Raw genomic sequence first — 13458 nt, 5'->3', positions numbered from 1 at the left:
AATTATTTTTCAAAAAGCAGAAGAAGATATGGCGTAAATTCTTGGAGAGGAAGGTGACTTCCTATTCAAGTCAAAGTCATTAAACTCAGAAGCCATAAAGGAAAAGAATCACAGATTTCACTACATAAAAATGTAAAATTTTTGCATGGCAAAATAATCTATAAGTGAAGATAAATGACAAGTAACATACCAGAAGAAAAAACTGTACCCGTATACCTAACTGACAAAGGGTTACTATCTATAATATATAAAGAGTTCCTTAAAATCAACAAGAAAAACCAGTATGTAGAATCATGGGCACATGATAGGCAGTCTTATTTAGAGGATTTGGGGAAATGACATTCTCATATATTAGAAGTGTAAACTGATTTTTCGTTCCTGAGAGTAATTTGAAAGTACCTATAACAAGTGCACATGCATTTAATACAGCAATTCTTCTAAGTCCTCATAGAAAATACTATCTGCAAACATATATGCACAATGTCATGCAAAACATTATTTGCAAATGTACATGTACCATGTTGATCATTATAGAATTATTGGTAATAGCAAAAAAAGGTATTGCTTTCAAACAAATATAGTACATGCCTGCTATAGAACACTATGCTGTCCTTACAGTCGTGAGGTAGTGTCATAGCAGACATGAAAACATGTTCGTGAGGTTTGTGCTGCTCCTTGATCACTCCTCCTGCCTCCCAATTTCTAACATATTTATAACGAATTCTAAGAACCAAGTAAGATCAGCTTTACTGAAGTGAGATGCAAGGACTCAGTGGAGTGCCCGGCCACATCCCATGGACCCAGGCTTGACTCCCCATAAATTAGCGATCAATTTCGGTTTTTTAAAAGTCCCTATAATTACCATGCTAATTCTCCTGGAATTTTTAAACATAGAAAGAAAAGGGCTCCAGGGGCCATGGCCTTGGTATGAAATGCTATAACTAATTAGTTGGCCTGAAGCCACCCACCAGGCTGGTGGCACAAAGGATTGAAAGTCTGACGTGACAGCAGGGCCGGGGCTTTCCCTCGGTGCTCTGCATTGCACCCCTGTGCTAAGCCAGATCATCAGGGAACTGCATTCCTGGGATCAAGCCTTTGGCGCCCTGCCTCCAAACCCGTCTCTGCCCTTAACATTACAGTTTGGCCTTTACCACTATTACATCTGTTCTTTCTCTAAAAACTGAAACCAAAGCGTGCCTCACGCTGTACTATGTGCCCCCCAGGGAAATCGCGCTGTGGTTCTGGAGCGGTCCCTAGTACGCAGGCAGCACTCTCCCTAGAGCCGGAGAGGAGGCTGTGACCCTGCCTGTCTCCGTTGCCCACTCACTGCTCCTCTCTTGGGAAGCTCAGAATTGAATTTGGTCTTTAACAGCCGAACTTTCCCTCAGTCTAAGTTGTGGCAGTTACGGCATGTGATCTTCCGCTCCCAACTACCTCACTACATGTTGCTCTTTCCTCTGCATCATGAGTTTCGGTCTCACGTTGTCTTGTCTTTCAGGCACTTCCAGGTGGCACAGGCAGCCTGGACTTGAAGCCCAGCTCCAAGAGACATGGAAATGTTCAGTTCTTTTTGCCTCAGTTTCCCTGTCTGCACAATGGGAGTGGTAGTCACAGCCTCTCTCATGGGCTCATCCTGAGGATTAAATGGGACAATGCACAAACTGCACCTGTACTCAGAAATCACTCCATATGAGTACACATCACCATTTTATTCCAGAATGGTTGAATGTGGCAATTTAGGTTCCTTTAAGCTAAAAGGTTTTTTGACAAAAAGTGTGGAGGCTGTAAATAAGTGTGATGCACTTTCTCACCTCATCTGTCAAAGCTGGACATTTGGATGGTTTCCTAGTTAGTAACATTGGAACCCTGGCGCATCTTGCTGTGGCCTGTGGGAAGGGGAGGGGGTGGAGGGACAGCCAGTAGGCAGCTAAGAACCCTTGGACAGGAGAGAGGAGTCTCTGAAGGGAGACTGGAAAGTGGAAAAGAAAAACTTTCGTGGCTCAGAAATTGCCCAAGCCCTAGGTCTCCCTCTGTCCAAGTTGTTCCCCATAACTTGCCCAAATCCACCCAGCCTTCAGAAGGCGACTTGTCTGGCCACAATCAGCCTTGTCCACACAAATAATGTATGCCGCACTCACAGCCCTCAGCACAGCTCTGCAAGGAGCCAGGTCTCAGGCATCTATCTGACAAATGTGCCTGCCTCCCATAGATGGCGAGCAGCTAGGGCAGGCAGACCCCTTGGCTCACGGCCTTACCTGTAGCTCTGTAAGGCTTAGTTTGGTGCCTAGATCAGAGCGAAAATTTAGAAATTGTTTGTTAAAATGAAAATTCACGGAAGTCACAGTTTTCCCTGGAGACCAGTCCTCATGTCCCACGGAGAAGTAGGATATTAATCTTACAAAGCTGTTCCACCTGGGAAGAAGGGAAGGCGGGGAGCAGGGGCATAACTGAACCCCTGCGGAACAGGGCCTATAGGCAGCTCAGGAATTTCTACCCAGCAGGGCTGCGGGGCGCTCTCAGCTGGGAAGGGGGTTGCTTAGAACTTGTCTTGAAGCCACGTGGATGTAGCCAGCTAACTGCTTGAACTTAGAGGGCATGTTTATTTGGGGTGGCTTGGAGAGCAGCTGATAGCCACCAACCCTTCCCCCAGCCGCCCAGGCTCACGACCTGAAATGCATCCCGTCCCTGCCGGATGTAAACACAATCCTTTCCCTGGCAGGGACCCTCCCTGGATTTCAGATAATGAGCATCAGCCTGAGATGGCAAACTGGGCTCCACCTTGGCCCCGTCCATGCTGGGTGACCTTGGCAAACCCACTTCACCCCCTGGGGCTTCAATTTCTCCAGCTGTAAATTAAGCTCAGCCGCTGTGCCCCCCTTCTTGGCAACTCCAGCCAAGCCCAAGAATCCTGCAGCCCACCTCCTGGCAGACATCAGCACAAAAGGAGCGATTTAGAACTGAAGCCCCGGTGGATGGTATCGGGAGAGCACTGCGCTTCGTCCAGTGAGCGGTGCGGGCTGCAGCTGGGGATTACAGGGCCGCCTCCAGGGACCGGTGGTGGCACCGCCTGCCCCACTCTCGTCGGAATATTAACACCCTGGATGCATTTGTGTGTTGCTCATGATTGCCACCACGGTTCCAAAAGGATTATGCAGCATGCATATTTATGAGACAAGCCCAGACAAAGACTACCACATTTTAAAAGATGCAATTATCTCTAAAAAGTTCAGCTTTATTTTCATGCTAATGAATACAATATTTTTAAGCAAACCTAATTGGTTTGCCTGAGCTCCCATAAAAGCTCTCAACTCATTAGAGCTCCGAGGTTCCCTTCAAAAAGGGCTTTAGAGGGATCTGGGGGCTGAGGAGGGGGCTGGCGCTCAGGCCATTTTCAGAACTTTTCAGTCCCTGCTGCTGTCCCCCCACCCCTCCCCTATCCAAGCCCTCTGGCTGGGTGATTGGGGAAGCCTTTCAGGAGGAACCGCCCCAGGAGTCGGGGCCCTCAGAATGTGGAGAAACTGAGAGCCAAGGGGAAGGTCTTCCCCTCTCTCTGCAGAGGAAGTAAGACCAGTGTCTTGCCTCGCTCCACCCCGCCACCCCCACAACACCCACATCACTGTCACCAAACCTGTGGCTTCCTGGCGGAAGCTGGAATTCCAACCAGAAACAGGGTCTTCTCCACCGTCTCCTCGGGCTCGGAGCTCTGAACAGAAAGGAGGTGCTCCCTGTGCTCTGACAGCTGGTCGTTTGCTGTGACAGCACTGGCCTTGGGATTTCGCTTTCTACTTTTGAAATACTTTCAATCTATTTTCTCATATACTCTTAAAGTACATAGTGTTTTCACCATTTTACACTAGCAAACTGAGGCCGAAAGCCCCAGAGGGAGCCTGTGCAGTCCCGCAAGCCCCAAATTTTCTGAGACAAGCCCCATACAGGGCTTTCTGGGAGACGGAGCCGTCCTCTTTCCTGCCTGATGCCAGTCCTGCTTCCCTGCTTGTCTCAACCACCTCTCTGCAGTGTCACCTGGGTCTTTTCCTTACATGCCTGCGTCCCCTGATTCTCAGCCCCAGGGCACAGCGTACAGCTGTGCAAGGCCAAGGGATGACACAGTCTATGAGTAGCACCCCCTGGAGTTGGGCAGCACCATGCCCTACTCAGCATTCTTACTTTCCACTGGCTCCCCGCAGAGCCTTTTGGAGATCTTTTGACTATAAATTGCACAGGAAAGATTTGTGGGTACAATGTGAACTTTTCTGCTTGAAAATTCCCCTCCTGAGGGCTGACACCCAGGCACATGGTAAAACCAGAGTGTTGTTCAGAAAGTGACAGGCAGGTTTAGAGAGGGGCCGAGAGGGGTCGGAGCAGAGAAGAGAGGACGGAAACTGCAGCTGGGGAACCGGCCCTGGCAGCGACTCTGAGTGGCTCTGTGCCTTGGTCTCCTCTTCTGTAACGAAGAGGTGGGACCAAAGATCTGAGGCCCCGCCCATGTAGGCATCCCTTCATTCTTCTGCAGATCTTCCCTGGAAGTCACTGAAACAATGGCATGCAACTAGAATCCAACTGAAAAGGCAGAAGGAACATCCTGTAAACTCACCGTGTGGGATGTGATTCCATCACCCATCCCTTCTCCAGGCTGGGGACACAGCCTCAAGGTCAGGCTCAGGGCTCAGGCAGAAGGCCAGAGGCCAGAAGAGCAAGTGAGAGAAGCATATAGGGCACAGGGTGTTGACCGAACCCTAAAACCTAAGCCAGCTAACCAGAGAGGGAAAGGAAGCATGTCCAGAAGGGGCCGTGTAGCCCCAGCAACAAGGAGACTCAGCAATGCTGGTGAGCTGAGTGGCCAGGCCAGGAAAATGGGCCAGCTGCTAGGAGGGTCAGAGGGGAGAAGGGAGGCCTCAGCAGCAGTCCGTGATTTGTGAAGCAGCACAGTCCTCACCCCCACCTGAGAAGGAAACCTGTTTCTGTTTTCTAGGGGAGTAAATGGAAGGCTACACTGGTGAAGTTGCCTGCCTGAGAACACCCAGCTTGGCCGGGGCCAGAGCTGGGTAAGAGTTCAGTCTCCTAATCTCCAGTTCGGTTATCATTTTCCCCAAATTACTGTGAGGCCAGATTTGCAGGGCCTTGAATAACAAAATCAAGATTTTGGATGGTGCCTGATGGGCAATAGGGAGCCCCTGAAAGTCTCTGAGCAGACAAAGGACCTGAAAATCCAAAGTTCAGGAGAATGAAAGCCTGGAAGGGTGATGAGACAAATGCAGGCAGGGCCCTAGGCCCTACTTAGGAGGAACATTGTTTTGGATTCAGGGAAAGGCCAACCCAGGGCCGTCTACGGCTGTGCCCTGGAGAAGAGGAGTTACATGTCCTCCACTGGGCCTTCCAGGGCTTTGGGAACGGAACTCCTGCTCAGGGGCCATCACTGCCGGAACCCAGCCTAAGCTCAGAGCCAAACCCCACACCCCAATCTTTACACTACCTAATTGGCTTAGATTTATCAAAGTAATTTTAAGGGGGAATTTTATATGAAGGTAATTATGCTCAGCTGAACTAATTTTATTAAACAATGCTGCCTTAATGACAAACAAATCTGTTATTAATTTGAAACCAAGCAGCTATTTCATTCAATTTGCACCATCAGTAATGAGCCCTGTGGCCAGACCAGCCCAGAAGCAGCCCTTTCTGAGAAAGGCAGCATGGCTGGGAGGCCTGAACCCAGGACCTGCCCCAGCTGTGCCATGGACAAGTGGGTGGCTCCAATTGCCCCTTCTCTGTCTGGGCTGTGTCCCTCTGTAAAACAAGGGCTCGGAGAAGTGCCCGAAGGAAATGCCCACTCAGCGGCTTCAGGGACTGGGAATCTGGATGGACTTTCAGCACTCACTGTGAGCCTCAGTTTCCTCATCTGTACAGTAAGGGAGTAATAGTGCCTATTTCATAGGGTGGTTATAAGGATTCTTTAAGTTAGTACATACAAAGCACTTAAGAGGTGCCCAGGCACATAGGAAGCATTCTATTAATAAAAGCACTTCTTAATATTCCCAGAACCAGGAGTGTGAGCTGGGGACGGTGAGAACTCCTGTTTCCCCTAATCATATGACTCCTTGATCCTGGGTTTCCTTGGATCCATGATCTCCCACCTACTTCTAGGAGGGTAACATCTCACTACCCCAGTGGAAGAGGCCAAGGAAAGAGATTTATAGACACCTCACCCGTGGGTGGCCCTCAGGACTGCCATGGCTTCTTCGGCTCCCCAATTCAGATTGACAACACTGACCAGCCTAATGACTAGGATGTCCTAGGGGACAGACAGGATTATCGGGGAGGGGGGTGGCTCTCAAACACACAGAGTGGGTCAGGATAACCTGAAGAGCTCACAGGAAAATGCTGATCCCTGAGCCCTGCCTGAAATACTTGCTCCCACGTCTGTCTCCCCAGCTCCGTGCATTTGGGGCACCCTCTGGAGAACCCCTGAACTTCAGATGGCCCTTGAAGGTGTGCGGTCACTCCACGCAGCTGCGTCTGTGCTCTTCCCGGCCTGTGTTCAGGTGAGGAAAGAGCAGTTCCTCAAACTTAACTGACTGGCAGTTCATGGTGAGTGGGAGACAACAGCCATCACAGATCCTGTTCCTCGTCCTTTGGGGCGGGGCCTTGTGGGTCAGTTTGTGCAACTTACAGACACGTGGGGCCATGCTGAGATGCCTCCAAATCCACCTGCTGTAGAAACGTGCTACATTGGCTGCTTAGAAACATCAACCACTTGGGAATCAGCCTTTCAAAGAGTGGCTATTAACATATCACCCATGTACTGTCACACGGACAGTCACCTACCCGGGATCCCAAGAGCCCCCAGGCCCATCACCATGACTGACCTTCTGCACGTGGGGAGAGAAACACTGTGTCTCTAGAAGGTCTCTGTAAAATCCCAACATATGAGTGTACATGCATCTTTTAGCCCCTTAGTAAGGTCTGAGTTCTGTTCAGAAAATCATCCCTGGGTTCCACTCCCCAGTGCTTCACAGACCTGCAGAGTCAGGACCCACTGCCCCTTTATCCATCCAGTGCAGGAACATAAATTCCAGCAAGCCAGAGGCTGACGCAGGAAGACCCCCTGCACTGTGGACGGAGGAGTCAGAGGCATTTCGCTTCTGCTGGGCCCTCCCTCACCCGCCATGAGGAGGTTAACAAGGCTCTCTGGCCACCCCTCCAATGGAGCCATCTGGAAGGATGAGGAATGCACTCCACACCGATGATCCACTGCTTTCCTTGGTCTGTTTCTCCAAAATACCCCCTATCCCTCTTCTCTGTCTAACCCAACATCTAAATTCCACTCATCCTTTATGCCTAACTCAGTGCCTGCCTCCTTCTCCTAGAAGCCTTCATGTACTTCTCTTCATTTCCCTGCTTCCCAGCTAGCGGGATGGAGGCCATGTGGCCTCTGCTGACCAGTGAATTGTGACTGCAAGTATCCCGTGTCTCCTCCAGGCTGAGGCCGGAGGAGGCTGTGGGCTTCCTCCTTTAGTCGCAAGTAACTAGATCCCTGACTAATAGTGAATTATTACATCACATAAAAAAAGGTCTCAAAATAGGCAACCCCTTGTTACTTGGCTCCAAATAGCTACATGACAACATATTCATCACTCATAGTTTCGTAGCAAGTGACCCCAAAACTTAGTAGCTTAAAACAACAATGAACAGTTATGCTCTCATACAGTTTCTATAGATTAGGAATTCTGGAGCAGCTTGCCTCGGGGTTGGCAGGTTCTGGCTTGAGGTCTCATGAGGTGGAAATCAAGATGTTGACCAGGGCTGCAGACATCTGAAGCCTTGGCTGGGCTGGAGGTGTGAGCTTCCAGAGTGGCTCACTCACACGGCTGGCAAGTTGGTGCCGGTTGTTGGGAGGAGGCCTCCATTCCTCCCCACATGGATAGCTCCACAGGCTGCTTAAGTGTCCTTATAATGTGGCAGCTGGCTTCCCCCAGATTGGGCAACCCATGAGAACAAAGCGAAAGCATCAATGTCTTTTTGGCCTCTCTTCAAAAGGCACCTACCTTCACATCTGTCACATTTTCACCATCTGAATCAAGTCACTAAGTTTGGCCCACAGTCAAGGCTCTACATTTGGAAGAGAGGAAGGTCAAAGACTTAGTGGACATATTTTTAACACCACTATAGTAGTGCCCATACTGGAAGAGAAGAAAGGAAGCAAAAGTCTTCCTCTCCACACCCCTCTGTCATCAGAGAAGAGTTTTTCCCAGAAGGCTCTGGAAGGCTTCCCCTTTTGTACAATTGGCCAGACTTGAGGCACAGGCATTTAGACCCATCACTGGCATTTTCCTCTGGGGCTGGGCACCTTTGGTTGTTCAGTAGATAGGCAAGAGTGTCGGTCATGTTGTTCTATTAATTGGGTAAATGGGAAAAGTGACACACTGAGGTGGTGAATAATCCACAAATAGGATAATCACTTTATTAATTGCTTTTTATACCATCCAGCTGAGATGAATCAGTTCCAGGATCTGCCCTGAGAGAGATGTTCACTTACTTTGGTCTGAGTTTTTTCCCTCAGGGTGGCCAGATTTTGGACTCAGAGGATATGGCACGGAATCCATGCTGTGCCGAATGCTCTGCACAACCCTCAGCCACAAGGTTGCCTGTGCAGCCCTGAGCAAGTTCAGTTCCCCTCTCTGAGCCTTGATGTCCAGGTCTGAACAACAATGGCAAAACCTGCTTCACAGGGTTCCAAGGACTGACTGAACATGCTTTGTCATCTATCAAGTGGGAGGCCTGGTGTGCATTCTGATCGTTGCCATTTGCCCTGGGCTTTGAATGAGATGGCATTTGTCAGAGAGGCTTCTGTCCCCTTTTTCTCCCCATCTCTAATTTCTAACACGCAGTGCTCAGCCAAAAAGGGAGAATTGGGCACAGAGAGCAAATCCCCAGCACAGAAACAGTGGTGCCATTGTGAATGCCTCCGGCAATGGCACCCCACCCAGCTGAGGAACCTTATTCCCAAGCCCGCTTAACAACACTCAGCCTGATTTAATATGAGCAGCTGATCTCATTGCTTCCATAGCAAGTTTAATTTGCTGGGGAAGCGAGCTGGCGAAGTTCTAATAATGCAGAGCCGCAAATAATACCAAAGAGAGTTTGTATTATGATAACTTTCCAATTAAAATGGATTAATGGAGGAGAAACAGCAGCAGTAGTGTCTAGACAACATATTACTAAATCCTTGGAGAGGGAGGTGGAAAGGAGTTGGGGGAACAAGAGGAAGCAAGAGAAACAGGGGAACTTCAGGAGTTGAAGACACCCTTGCGCAGTGTGATGGGAGGTAGTAGACAGCGGCTCCTTATCACTGTTGCCCCATCTGTTACAGTGCCCAGACTTTCCATCATTTAGGAGAATTGGTCTTTTAGGACCCAAAGGCCTTTGGTCTCAGGACATCCTTAACAAAAATGCAATTATCACCTTTAGTTTCCTTGCAGGCCTGTCACTAGGATTGGCTTGCAGCTCCCTGAGAGTACTGTGTGTGACAGAGCAAAGGCCCTGGCTCAGAGTCAGGAGACCTGCATGGACCAGATGTGCACACCTGTGGCAGATGTGTCTGGGCTTCACTGCAGGATCCAAAACAATTCCTTCACATCTATACTAGTGATCCTGACCCCTGACCACTGCTGAGTGATCCAGGCGGATCCGTTCAGAACCTCTCTCGCAAGAACCAGAATTTTAGGCCTGAGAGATATAAGGCCTGGGTGGAGCTGAAGCTGGAGCTCATTCATGCAGGGACTTCCAAGAGGGAAAGAGCTACAAACTGTTGCCTGGGTTCTCGGGCAGCTCCAGGCCCTACCCTGTAGGACCCAGCCAGTCAAGTGTCTTGTCATTCTATGAGATGTCCCAGCATCCATGCTCCTCCCCTTTGCTTAAACTAACTAGTTATTCTCTGTTGCCTGAAAACAAACAAAAAAAGTTACCTAATACATCACTTCTTATCTGTAGACCTAGCAATGTCACTTAACCTCTCTGAGCCTCAATTTTCTCTTCTGTAAGATGGGGATACACTTATACCTATCTAGCAAGGTTCTTTGTCTCCTGCATTGGTAAAATTATTTCTTAGGGTTAGATCCTCATTTAGCTTGCTCTCAGGTTCGAAGTTGGGAGATTTTGTAAATGAGTCTCAGAGGGATTGGGGAAAAGGTTGGCTGGACCACAGGGGCTGGGAACCCAGAGAGCCCAAGGACCCCAATTTTACCAGCATCACTACCTTGCAGGGTATAATGAGCATCTCAACACCAGAGCTGAGGCTCCTTCCAGAAATTCCCAATGTTCCCCAATGCCTGGGAAGACTAATTTCTCTCAAAGCCCTGAGCCTGTCTATCATGGATGAAGTACTGGCCGTGTGCTGCCCCCTGCAGGTCTCTGTTTCTCATCAAATAGGCAGAGAAAAGCCCACGTGATCAAATACAGTCACAGGTACAATATTTAGCATGCACAGTCACCCCGCATTTTATCTCATTCTCCCACATCCCTCGCTGTCTAGATGAATGTGAACTTACCACTGAAGACAAATAATTCTAGGGGAAGAGAAAACACATGGCAAAAAACTACTGGGGGAAAAAGATCACCACTTCATATTCAATAGACACTCCAGTTTATCCTGCCTACACACATGCATACACACACAGAGTCAAAATTGAATCCAGGACAACCTTTAGGTCAAGAGAAAAAAGCCAAATTCATTGCACACCTGCTGTGAGTCATGCATTATGTTCCCCATTACCTCATGATTGGCTTACTCTTTCAGGACAGGTAACAGTAATCCCCATTTTACAGATGAAACTAGTATGAAACGGAGGCTCTGTGTAGTTAACTTGCCCAAGGTGCATAAGTATAGGGTATGTTTGAGTTAAAAGACTTTCCTCTTCACCAATGGTCTTCAACTTTTTTTTAAAAGTAGAAGTTATATTCTCAAATGAAATCTCATGCCCAGTGTATAAAAGAAATCATAAGAACGGGACTCTTTGATTGAACTGGTTGCTGGTTATATGGAGAGTCAGGGAAGGGCTTGTCCAGTGCTGCCCACCCAGCATGGCTCTCAGCCTTCCCATCCCCTGGGACAGCCCTTTGGGCACAGATGTGGGGACCCTGTGGACCCGAGGATGAGAACCACTGCTTGCTTCTCAGGGAGGTTTTGTTCGTGGTCCTAGCAGGAAAGTCCAGCCTGTGGTCCATGGTACCATATGCAGCTCCAGGATGGCTATGAATGTGGCCCAACACAAAATCATAAATTTACTTAAAACATTATGAGATTTTTTTTCTGTGATTACGTGTTGCACTGTATTTAATGTGTGGCCCAAGACAATTCTTCTTCCAGTGTGGCCTAGAGATGCCAAAATGTGGGACACCCCCTGCCAGGGCAAACCAACAATGTTTTCCAATTAGCTGAGAGGAGAGAGCTCCAACTTGGGGATCTCAGTCGAAATTCTGGTTCTGTTGCTTATTAGCTGTGCAAGTTTCTTAGCTAATCTGAGCTTCCCCAGGATACCCTAGTTCAGCCACCATCAAAGAGAAATATTATGTGGGCCACAGTTGCAATTTGCAATTTTCTACCATCTGTACTAAAGACAGGGCAAAACAGTGAAAAGTCATAATCAATATAGTATTTTTCTTTAACCCATTATAGTCAAAATGTTATTGTGGCAATATGTAATCAATATAACAAATTATTAATTATCTTTTTCACACATTTTTAGACTGAGTCTTCAAAATTTAATACATAGCCTGATTTAATATGAGCAGCATATCTTTCAGCACATCCCATTCAGACACAAAGTTTACGTTGAAAATACTTGACCTTTCCTTAGATTTCATAAAATTTATAGTCAAAGAACTAAATTCATAAAGTCAAATTGTTCCAAACATGCTTAGAAGTTTTTCAGTAACTGTATTAACTATCAGTTTTTAAATAGAAATTAAAGTTGAATAAAATTGCTTTGGATGACACAAAAGAGAAACCCTCTCAAAATATCTTCCTATAATGGTCTGGGAGAGGGAAGGCTCCAGAAAGCTGTTACAGGGACATAAGGATTAAAATTAAAACTCAACCAAGTCTCAAGTCCTGAGTTGAGCTTAGGGGCAGGGCCGGGCAGGGCCAGGCAGGGCCAGCTGAGCCTGTGCTTCGGATGCCAAGGGGGCAGACACCTCCTCAGGGGCCGGCGGTCCCTTCCTCAGGGGCTCTAGACTTGCCTTCCCATGGCACAGTTTCCCCAGCAAGTACAGCTGTCAGAAGTAAACCCTGACACCCGCAATACCTAAGGAATATTGTAGAATTTTGAAGAATGGACTCCTCCCCTGCTTGTTTATTTCTTTTTTTCCCAGCTTTTAAAAATTGTGGTAAAATATATATAGCAAAATTTCCCATTTTAATCATTTGCATACAGGCCTGTGGCATATGTACATCTGCATTGTTGTGCTACCATCACCACCATTCGTGTCCACAACATCTCCATCTTCCCCAGCTGAAGCTCTGTACCCGTTAAACAATAGCTTTCCAGTCCCCTCTCCACAGCTCCTGGCAACCACCATCCTATTTCCTGTTTCCATGAATTTGACTATTCCAGGTACTTATTCCATATAGACAAAATTATACAATATTTGTATGACTTTTTTAATGGCTGACTTATGTCTTCCCAGGTTATCCATGTTGTAGTATATGTCAGAATTTCCTCCCTTTTCAGGGAGGAATAACATTCCATCATATGTACATACCATATTTTGTTTATCCATTTATCTGTCAATGGACACGTGGGTTGCCTCTACCTTTGGCTAGTGTGAGTAGTGCTCCTATAAATATTGGTGTACAAATACTTGTGCAAAACCTTGCTTTCACTTATTTTGGGTATATATATCCCCACCAACAAGGCATGAGGGTTCCAATTTCCCCTCATTTTTGCGACCAGTTGTTATTTTCCATTTTTTTTAATAATAGCCATCCTAATGGGTATGTAATGGTATATCATTGTGCTTCTAATTTGCATTTACCTAATAAGTAGCAATATTGAATATCTTTTCCTTTTTTTAATCATCATTTGTATCTTCTTTGCAGAAATAGCTATTCAAGTTCTTTGCCTATTTTTTAATTGGCTTGTTTTGTCATGGCTGAGCTGTAGTTTTTATATATTCTGGATATCAATCCTTATCAAATATATAATTTGCAAATATTTTCTCCCTTTCTATGGGTTTCCCTTTCACTCAATTGAAAGTATCTTTTGATTCACAAAAGTTTTTAATTTTGATGAAATTCACATCTATTTTTCCTTTAATTACCTGTGCTTTTGTTGTTTTTGCTAGGAGATCCTTGCAAAATCCAATGTCTTGAAGGTTTTCTCTTATATTTTCTGCTAAGCATTTTATGTTTTAGATTTTATAAGTAAATCTTCAATCTATCTTGAGTAATTTTTTATATGGTAT

Source organism: Pteronotus mesoamericanus, unplaced genomic scaffold (genome assembly GCF_021234165.1).
Source record: "Pteronotus mesoamericanus isolate MK-2021 breed Mesoamerican mustached bat unplaced genomic scaffold, CSHL_Meso_final contig_100, whole genome shotgun sequence".
NCBI lineage: Eukaryota > Metazoa > Chordata > Mammalia > Chiroptera > Mormoopidae > Pteronotus > Pteronotus mesoamericanus.
Note: the sequence above shows the minus strand (reverse complement) of the source record.